Source organism: Hibiscus syriacus, unplaced genomic scaffold, assembly GCF_006381635.1.
Source record: "Hibiscus syriacus cultivar Baekdansim isolate YM2019G1 unplaced genomic scaffold, ASM638163v2 tig00110988_pilon, whole genome shotgun sequence".
Taxonomy (NCBI): domain Eukaryota; kingdom Viridiplantae; phylum Streptophyta; class Magnoliopsida; order Malvales; family Malvaceae; genus Hibiscus; species Hibiscus syriacus.
This window is the reverse complement of record NW_024062942.1, coordinates 36758-47278: the sequence shown is the minus strand read 5'-3', so window position 1 is coordinate 47278 and position 10521 is coordinate 36758. Positions and strand designations below refer to the sequence as shown.

Here is a 10521-nt window from a genome sequence, read left to right as displayed (position 1 = left end):
TCGAACATAAACTACCACAATACTTACACATATCATGTTAAATATTCGTATTTCAAATATAAATTCTACCTTACTTTACATCGTATTACCAGAAAACCAAAAGTGTGTATTTCACGGCAGAGTGAAATTGCATCAGATCCTCGAAGGAAACGTTCATTTAGAAAAGAATGAGGGAAAGCTACCGAAGCAATCTTTTAGCCAAGACGAGCAGGATGCAAAATCGAAATTCAAGACATTACGATCACAACTTCCGAATTAGTATAACTGCCACGAAACCGAAGAAAGAGAGGAGGGACAGACCGTCTATGTAACTCTTAACGAACCTCCGAGTTCCACCGGTACTAGAGGGATGAGAGAATGCAGGACATCAGTTATGAGTGGCCTATAACTTGGTTCGGTTTGTATGCAAAGCACAGCAATAGCAGCAACCTGTTCAGAAAGATATACAATTTGAATTTATAACAATAACACACATATGACGATGCAGTTAATTGTGTACCTGATATAGGTGCTTCAAATCCATCGTGTCTTTAATTACCGGATCGACTATATTCGGAAGTTTCAATCTGTCCGTAAGCTGGGGCATGACCTGTATCAAAACTGTATATAACGAAGTTCAAGATGCAACTAAAAGCTTGGCTGAAACTCCTCCAGGTTAATAGTGTCAAAATAAATTACCCATGAGACGAGATTGGCACCGAGTTGGTGACATTTTCTCCAGTGGTTTCTTTCCGATTAGCAGCTCCAGAAGGACAACTCCAAAAGCATATACATCGCTTTTATCAGTCAGTTTGCCTGAGAAACTCAACAATGACGTTACTCAGTTCAAGAGTGAGACTACATTTGGTACTAAAAATAGCTCTTAGTATCATTTGGTCAGCCACTGAGGCAGGAAACATGAACAGCTACGTCTCCATCTTTCTGGAGATCTGCATTTGCTCAAGGACACATGAATCACATTAATTGTCACTGACACAACAACTGTAATACTGCAAGCCGAATTGACAAGCTAAAGTCTGCTGAATTCGGACTCAGCAGACATTTTGATAACTAAGTTCTTCGGCAGAACACATTCATATATTGTTGGTTTTGTGGAAAGATGAATATCACTCGAAAATGCATGGGTTCTCATTCGGAATTTCTTATGTATTAACTACAAAGAGCTTTGGCTTACCTCTAAGAGGTACTCTGGAGCTACATATCCCAATGTTCCCGACAACTCTACATTTTTGTTTTGCGATTCGGTAGTCACGGCAAGGCCAAAGTCTGACAGCTGAACCAAGGAAAAGATTGGTTAAGGGAACCATTCCAAGTTATTTCAAGAAAGAACCACAAAGGAAAAGAACTTTCATGTCCATCTTGCATAATGTTTACCTTAGCATTGAAGTTGGAATCGAGAAGGATGTTAGATGACTTTATATCTCTATGGACAACTGGTGGATTGCAGTTCTCGTGAAGATATTCTAATGCTCTATCAGAGATCAATGATAATTTTCCAAACCAAATTAATAACAAATAGGAAATGGATCAGAGTAAGATATCAGAAAAGAACCGGATATGGAATTCACCTAGCAACATCAATTGCGATTTTCATTCGTAAATGCCAGCTTAAAGCTGATCCTTGAGAAGGTCCTATAATGTCCAAATCAACAAAAATAGATCAACAGATAAACTTTAGCTATCTTCCACTAACTTTCACTGTTCTTTGTGACTTAGAAATAAAGAGAAGGGGTTTGTATATACCATGTAATTGACTCTCCAAAGAACCATTTTGCATCATTTCATATACAAGTAACCTTGTTTCACCATGGATACAGTAACCCAAAAGTGAAACAATATTTTGATGCCGGATTTTGACTAGCCAGTCCACCTCATTCTGCACATTGCAATAAGCCCAAGAAGGATATCAAATGTCATAGACTAGAGACAATCCAATCTATTTCAGTCAGGCACAAAATATTACCTCAAATTCCCTTTCAGCATCGACCCCAACGTCAACTAATTTTTTCACAGCTGCAAGAAATTTCTCATCGAAGGAAGCTTTATAAACACGACCACAACCGCCTTCACCCAAAACATTGCTTTCCTGAAAACCATTTGTCGCAGTTTCCAATAACCGATACTCAATAACAGCTACTGAACCCTTTTCCCAGCCATCCATAAGGAATTAAAACGATCAACAATTGGACTCAATGAAAGTGCTTTTGTAGGTTCTGCAGATTGTGCAGTGAAAACAAAAGTAAACAACAAAGTTCATATTAGAAGACAAGAACCATAAGAAAGGAATAATTTTGTTCTCGAGATACCTTGGTTCTGTTTTCTTTTCCCATTGGAATTCTTCAAGATTTTCAGTCTACATATCCAGAAACATAACAAAAAAAGCAACAATCCACAAAGGAGAGTGGAGGCGACGATTAGAGCTATAAGAATTCTCTTGTTCAAATCCTGGTGGTGCACTACTCTAACCACAGCCACTCCTGCTTTAGCATTAACATGGTTAATTGGAATTAGCATAGGTAAATGGAAGAAAAAGAACCACCTTTTTTTGTTTGCACAGGGAACTATATTAATGCACCCAAAAAAAACCCAAAGAAATGGGGCACAAATAGGCTTGCAAGAAGACGAAAAAACTGTCATTTTGAGGAACAAATTATGTAAGTTTGAACTAAAAATCAAAAGCTACTGTTAGAAATGTAAGGGGAAACATAGACATAACTCTTTGTTTGTTCATTAAAGAAGAATCACAAATTATTGGTTTCTATGCCAAAAATTTGTCCACTTTAATAGAGCAAACAATTATTCCTTGCATCGAAAGTACTGGAAATTCGGAATTTCATAAACCCTATGCTTACAGTGCATAAAATGTGTAAAATCCTCCAGAGTAAGAGAAAAACGTAGTAAAAAATAGTAGAGCAATGCAGAAATCTGGATTAGTTGAGCAGCTAAAGCAAGCTAAAAAAAAGCAACCCCATTTAAGGGAAATACCTGGAGAAACAGCTTCCATTTGGGAAGAAAACTGGGAAATGGGTTCTTGTTCAGAACGAAGAACAGAAGCCGGGATGGAGGAAACAGTTGACTCGGGTCGGGCAAGAATTACAAGCGAAAACAAAGTGAAGGAACATGCCCACATGGGAAATAATAGACACAGAAGATTCATGTCTCCACTCGGACAAAACAGAATATAAGACTTCTTTTTTAATTTAAATGCAGGGACTAATGAGTGAAACTTCCTTTTCCTGTTCAAAGATTCCGTTTTACTTTTGAATCTATCTATGGTTGGCTCTTCTTTTGATAAAAGAAAAATGCAGGACACAGAGAACAAGAAAAAGATTACTCTTTTTTTTTCTGGGAATTTATCTAAGTCTAATCAGTTGGTTTATGTATTGGGAGTTAATGGAGATAGTGCATCATGTTCCGCCGTTATGAAAAGAGAAAGTTCATTAAGTTTCATGGGCTTTGAGTTTAGAAAGTTGGGGATGCTTCATTATTAGCAACTGAACGTTTGCCATGTTCATCTCTACATGTCAATCTTTAACCTCACAATATAGTTAGCACTTAACTGCTGAATTTAAACTCTTTTAGAGCTAGTAGCTCTTCGTCATTAAGCCCTGATTAAATTGATAATTCAGTGTCTCATCAGTTTTCTTTTTCCAGAGGACCTTACATTTAAAGCTCAACAACTTAAATCCTTCATGCATTTTATATCGTGATTAAAGTGTATTCTATATATTTTTTAATAATTTGATCGTTAATATAAACTGATTTACTAAAATTTTAGAGTAGTAGGACTCAGTTTTTATTAACAAAATTTAGAATAAAGTGCATGTACTCCATCACTAATCACTGTAAAGGTGCTTTGGCTTGAGAAAAGTGGATAGAAGAAAGCTAATTAAAATGGCCAAATTTAATTGAAAGAAGAAGAGAGAAATCCCTCTTTACATGTTTTTCAATGGCCAAAATTTGGATCTAATAACCATTTTTATAAAGTAAATGACAAGACAATAGCACGCCTCCACAGTTTAAAATTACTTGATTAGAGCATATTTTCTTAATTTTTATTTATTTAATCCAATATATTTTTGTCACCACCCTATTTTTATTAAATTAAAAGAGAAAATAAAGGAGTAAGAGTACACCAAGGCTTAATCAAACCTGAGACGTCCCAATAACCAATCACACACATGAATTACCCAGCTAAGTCTCCCAATTAGTTAAATATTGCAACATTTTTCATATAACTTATTAACAAAAAAATAAATTGAAAACAATAATAAAAGAATTCAAACTTAGGAGTGTAAGCATAAATGACTCAACCATTATCACTAAATCAAATCACATTTTAAAGAAAACTTTTAGTATGTTTTATATATTCGTGCTTTTTATAATGTAAAAAAATATTCTTAACTTTTATTCATTAATTATAATGTAATATTATATATATTTATTAATAACTATATATAGTAAACTATAATTTAATGAAATAATAAAATATAAAAACATTTTTAATATATAAATTATTAATATAATTTAATAGAAAAATAATTCTTAATAAACATTAAATATAATTAATAAATATATATAATATTAAATTATAATTAATAAATAAAAATTAAGAATTATTTTTTACATTAAAAAATACGAATATATTAAATACTATTTTTTTCTTTAACTGTGTAATTTGACTTGGTGGTTGTTGTAAATTTGTTTATGCTTACAATCTCAAGTTTAAATTCTCTTATGATTTTCACTTTATTTTTCCGTCATTAATTAGAATAAGTAAAATAAAAATGGTGTACTCTAGTTGAGTGATTAAGTAGTGTGACTCTAGTTGAGTGATTAAGTAGTGTGTTTGGCTACTGGGATGTATAGGTTCGATTTTGCTTTAATGCATTCTCACTCATTTATTTTTATTTTTTTATTTTTAATAGAGTAGTGACATATGCCATTTTTTATTGGATGAAAAATTCGTTGGATTAAATAAAATAAAAATTAAGAAAATATTTTTTAATTAGGTATTGATAGTCTGACACGCACCACAATATAATTAAAGACTAAATTTATTTTAATTGAATTAAATTATGACCACATTAATATAATATATAAATATTGAGGATTAAATATATAATTATACTAATTTTTTAACTGTCATATCACCTCCTCCGTCAAAATTTAATAAATACTAGTTTAATTGAAACATTTAAATAGTTGAATGAATTAATTGATTAAATCAAAATATCGATGATTAAAATGAAATATGACAATAATTAAGTGGTCACTAATGTAATCTATCCAAAAAAAAATATTGACATAAAGAATTTGATCAAATAACCAAATATAACACGAATTAATCAAAAGCAGTAGTTGTAAGCATCTTAAATTGATTGAGAAAATTTGATAAAAAGGATCTAAAATATGAGAAAACAGGAATGGGGATTTTTTTTTTGTATGAAAACTGGGAATCAAAAGACAAATTTAACTAGAATAAATATTGTTTTCATTTGCTCTTAAATTTTTTTCACGAATCAAATGATCTTAGTGATTAAAAAAAATGATTGTTATATCTTAAAATCTTAAATTCGAATATGACATCTATAAGGATGTATGAACCTTCTTTTATCAAATGTTTATTAATAAAAAATCACAGTTGAGTTTACTTTTTTATATTTTTGACATCAATTATTTTAAATCTTATAAGTAATCTGCAGCATGCCTGTATAAGATAAACTTGTAGCGGCACAATTTTAAAGCTTACAAGTTAAAGAGGCAAAATAAAATTGTTTTTGTGGCCCAATAGGGGACCCGCGTAATTATTTGGCCTAATAGGACACCTCAAAAATTAATTTGGGATATACGGTATTTTCTACAATCCAAGTCGAACTCGTCACGTTGAGGATACGAGTTTTCATGTAATATAATTTTTATATTAAGGGCCCAATATTTTAATATTTCCTGCAAAACTCGTCACCTCAAGGTGACGAGTTCTATTAAAAAACTATTATTATTTTTTAGATTATTATGCGAATTTAAGGTTGAAAAGAAAAAAAAATACACATGAACTCATCACGTCGAGGTGACGAGTTCTGTTAGATTTTTATTTGAAAAGAAGTACAAACTTAATACATTAGATTAGACTTTTAGAAATGCACATTAGGAAGAAAAGAATTACAAACTTAATACATTAACATAAGTACGTAAATAGGATTAACCTTACGAAGACCATAAACATTAAATAAAATCATGGACATAGTAGTATTGATTAAGAAGTTTTAATCTCCGTAATCAGTAGACTCGTTAGAGGTAAGATTAAGTTCTTCGATTCCCATTCTTTTTGTTGTTGTCGTTACGAATTGGAACTATGCTTTTGGATCTCTATCATCTATGTTTATTTCTTGATCATTTGTCTGAGTTGGTGGGATATTTCTAGCTGGAAGCAACATCCTCAATGGTACGAACAAGGTCAAGATCATCGAATTCTACAAACAAATCGACATTAGACAAAGCATAATAGTAATATATCTGAATCATTCCAACAAGGTCTACATCATCACTTAAATGAAACATGATGCATGACAGTGGAAATTTATAATATAAGGAAGATATTATTCTACAACTGTCGAGTAGAACTCTTGTTTCTGTACTGAATTTCAACTCGTGTAGTTGAATGTTTTTTGGGAAACACATGGTTATAGATTTGCAATCATAAAAAACAGTTAAACAAATATTTGACAAGTTTGAAAAAAACTCAAGCTTTGGAAGTGAAAGATTGAAGGTGCTTTGGTTTTTTTTTTTTTGCTTCAATAGTAGAGTAAATGGCTTTTAACTCACACATATTAATAATTGCTAAAAATGATTAAATGAGCACTAAAAAGTTGGTGACATGGGTCATTATTTGGCATATGATAAACACACGTTTTTTCTGATATGATGTGATAAATGAACAATAAAAAAAATCTTATTTGAGTTGATACATCACTGAAAAGTTGTTGAAGATGATAAACCACCACTAATCCACCCGTTGCTGAAATGTTGTTTAAATTATGCATTGATTGACCTCTGAAAATTGTAAAAGATGATAATGCACCACTATTTGGGACAATGCATTATTTCTGCAATAAATGACATCTGCATTATTACTGCAATAAATGACATCTGAAATGACATTTCATTTGAGAGTGAAGATGGTGTCCAGTTCATGTCATAGAGGCATGTGAACATGATGTTTTCGGTAGATGTATCTCATCGGCAAATGAATATGAAAATTGAAAAAAATAGATGTTATGTTTCAAGTTTGAGATATTGACGCGTCGTTTCAGAGACTCTGCTCAAATATGGAGTAACACTGCTCGATGATGATGACGATGTAGCTGTTATGGTTGGCCTTCATCAATCTTCCAATAATCAAATGATTAAGATTATTGCCAAAATTGCATATGTTTCTACTTCATCAACTGCTGCACCGGTGACCATAGAAGCAAGACCATCAAAAGATGAAGGTAACCTCATCGGGAGATTCGATGAAATCATTGGTGATTTTAGTTAAGACAATGAAACTTTTGTTCCACTTATGATGGACGATGACACGCCAAAAATCGATGAATCTGATATCGCTGAGGTTGCTTCATATGGATAAGCTTTTGATATAGAGGGTGATGTCTATGAGGCAACCGTTTCTCGTGGACAAGCAATGTTGAATGCTCTGCCAGTTTGGGCACATCCACTGACAGCCATACAAGTAGAAAGTTTGCACCCCTAGATACCTCGATATCGTCATTCAGTTGTAATGCGTGAGATAAACTATTATGCCATGAGGAATCCTGATATTCATGATATGCCCGATATATGCGCAGCTATCTAAGGGACCTCGGATGAAGGATCGATGGAGTTTGGATTTGGGTCACAGTTGAGAGTAAAAATGATGCACAACTAGCTGTGAAAGAGTTTTTTTTATCAAAGCTCATATAGAATTCACTGTTGTAGAGTCTAACTATAAGATATATTTTATGAGATGTATTAGAAACAATGTCGGTTGTAAGTGGAGGATATGTGTCTCATACCTACAGTGAAAGATGTTATTGGAAGTGACAAGGTTCTGCAACCAGCACAGTTGCACGTTCAGCTCCTTAACACTAGACCACAAACACTTAGACTCTGATGTTCTTTGTCCATAAGTGAAGCTACTGTTGGAGAAAAATCCAAGGATTTTAGTATAAATGATTGTGATATCAATACGAAATACATTTGGGTATATTTCATCTTATTACAAGTCTCGGATGGCCAAACAGAAAACTATGACACTATTGTATGGTGATTGGATCAGTCGTACAATGAGCTACCATATCTGTTGTACGTAATGAAAAATTTCATCTTAGGGACCATTGTTCGCTTATACACTTATCCTGAAACCTTATTTGATGGACAAGTTATACTTGGGAAGAGAGTTTTCGGAGGCTTGTTAAGGGCTTTCAAGTCATAAATTGAAGGCTTTCGTTACTACAAACAAATGGTTCAAGTGGATGACACTTTTCTGTACAATTTATACAAACACGTCCTTATGATAGTTGTTGCATAAGATGGTGACAGAAACATCTTCCCCATAGCCTTCGCCATTGTTAAAAATGATTACGAGAAAACGTGGAATTTCTTTCCATCAAATTTGCGCTCCTATATTATCACTAAAGATGGGGCTTGTATGATTTCAGACTTTCACATTCTTTGTTGGCCACGATTGAAAAATCGGGAAGTATGTGGTCATCTCCGCATACATTTCCTACGTATTGCATACGTCATATTGCTTCAAATGCTATGACGAGGTTCAAGAATAAGAAGATAAAGAAAGAGATTATCAGTATGGGTAACATATTCAGTTTTACACTTTGTTTTTTGGTCTTGGTCTTCATTTAAAATTATTATACTTACAAGTAACTATTTTTGCAGGCTACGCATTACTACAACTGAGTTTCCATGCAATACTGAGAAATTTGAGAAAGTATGGAGAAGAGGTGTATAACTTTGCAACTGAGATACCCCGGGAAAGATGTGCACATGCATTTGACAATAAAGGTCGATGTTACGGTCATATGAAAACCAATCTTGTCGAGTGTATCAATTTAGTGCTAAAAGGGACTAGACATCTTCCAGTGGAAAGTATTGTTCGGGAGACATACTTTAGATTGGATAAATTTTGGGCAGAAAAAAGTGCCCACATAGAGGCAATGCTTAACGAATGTAGAAATTGGGCTCCAGATCTGGAGAAAACAATGACTAAAAATCAAACTCATGCAACATCAATGTATTTTCGTAATTTCACCAGGTTGGAATCTGGTTATATTGTCCAAGCACTTGTTCGACCACATAAAGGTGGGATTTCTTCCACATATACTCGTAGTCTGAATAGAAGATGGTGTGATTGTGGTCGATTTCAAGCCTTCAAATACCCATGCGCTCACGCGATTACTGCATGTATGCATGTGAATGTAAACCCATACATTTATGTTGATGATTGTTATAGCTTGTATATTATGCGCAACATATACAATTACGAGTTTAAGTATCTCCCGAATGATGCATATTGGCCACCTACTGTCTCTGAAGAATAGTTGTCCAATCCATAATTACGAAGGAAGGTGAAGAGTCGTCCTGAATCTAATCAAATTCATACTAATATAGATGACCCTTAAAGAGAGCAAGGTCTGTCGAAGCTATATGGCCACTGTAGAGTTGAAGGCCACAATAGGAAACATTGACCACATCTCCCAAGATATCGAGCAGGCTGATAATCCTTATATTGATCAAGAATAAACTTTATTTATTGAAATAGTCTCATTTACGTCATTAAGTTAATGTATTAAGTTTGTAGTTTTTTTCTTCCTAATGTGCACTTCTAAAAGTCTAATCTAATGCTCATAGTTTATTGTTCTTTTCAACATAATCTACCATATTTTGAAGAGAAAAAAAATCTAACATAACTCGTCACCTTGATGTGACAAGTTCCTGTGTATTTTTTTTCTTTCCAACATTAAATTCGCATAATAATCTAAATAATAATAATTTTTAATAGAACTCGTCACCTCGAAGTGATGAGTTTTACAGAAAATATTAAAATATTAGGCTTGGAATATAAAAATTATATCCCATAAAATTTATCACGTCGAGGTGATGTTACGAGTTTTGCTAGATTGTAAAAAATATCGTAAATCTCAAATTAATTTTTGAGGTATCCTATTGGGCCAAATAATTACAGCGGGTGCCCTATTGGGAAAAACCAAATAAAACATTCATCCCCCAAATCAATATAAACATTTAGGGTCCTTAGCCCTGATATGCAGCCCACTAAGCCTCCGGTTAAAGCAATGGAAAATTTAGAGAGTTGTACAAATATTAATCCAATCCCTGTCCTTATCTGGATAACCCACCTGATTGATAAAGTCCACAAAATTTTGCACATCGTGTGTTGAAGCGTGGCTTGGGCTTTCACTTGGATGAAAGATTACATTGAAATTTCCGGCAACTATTTAAGCACTA

General features: G+C 33.3%; 1 pseudogene; it reads right to left on the bottom strand.

Moving 5' to 3' along the window:
* Positions 1 to 283: 283 nt before the first annotated feature.
* Positions 284 to 4183, bottom strand: LOC120149036 (annotated as a pseudogene).
* Positions 4184 to 10521: the final 6338 nt, after the last annotated feature.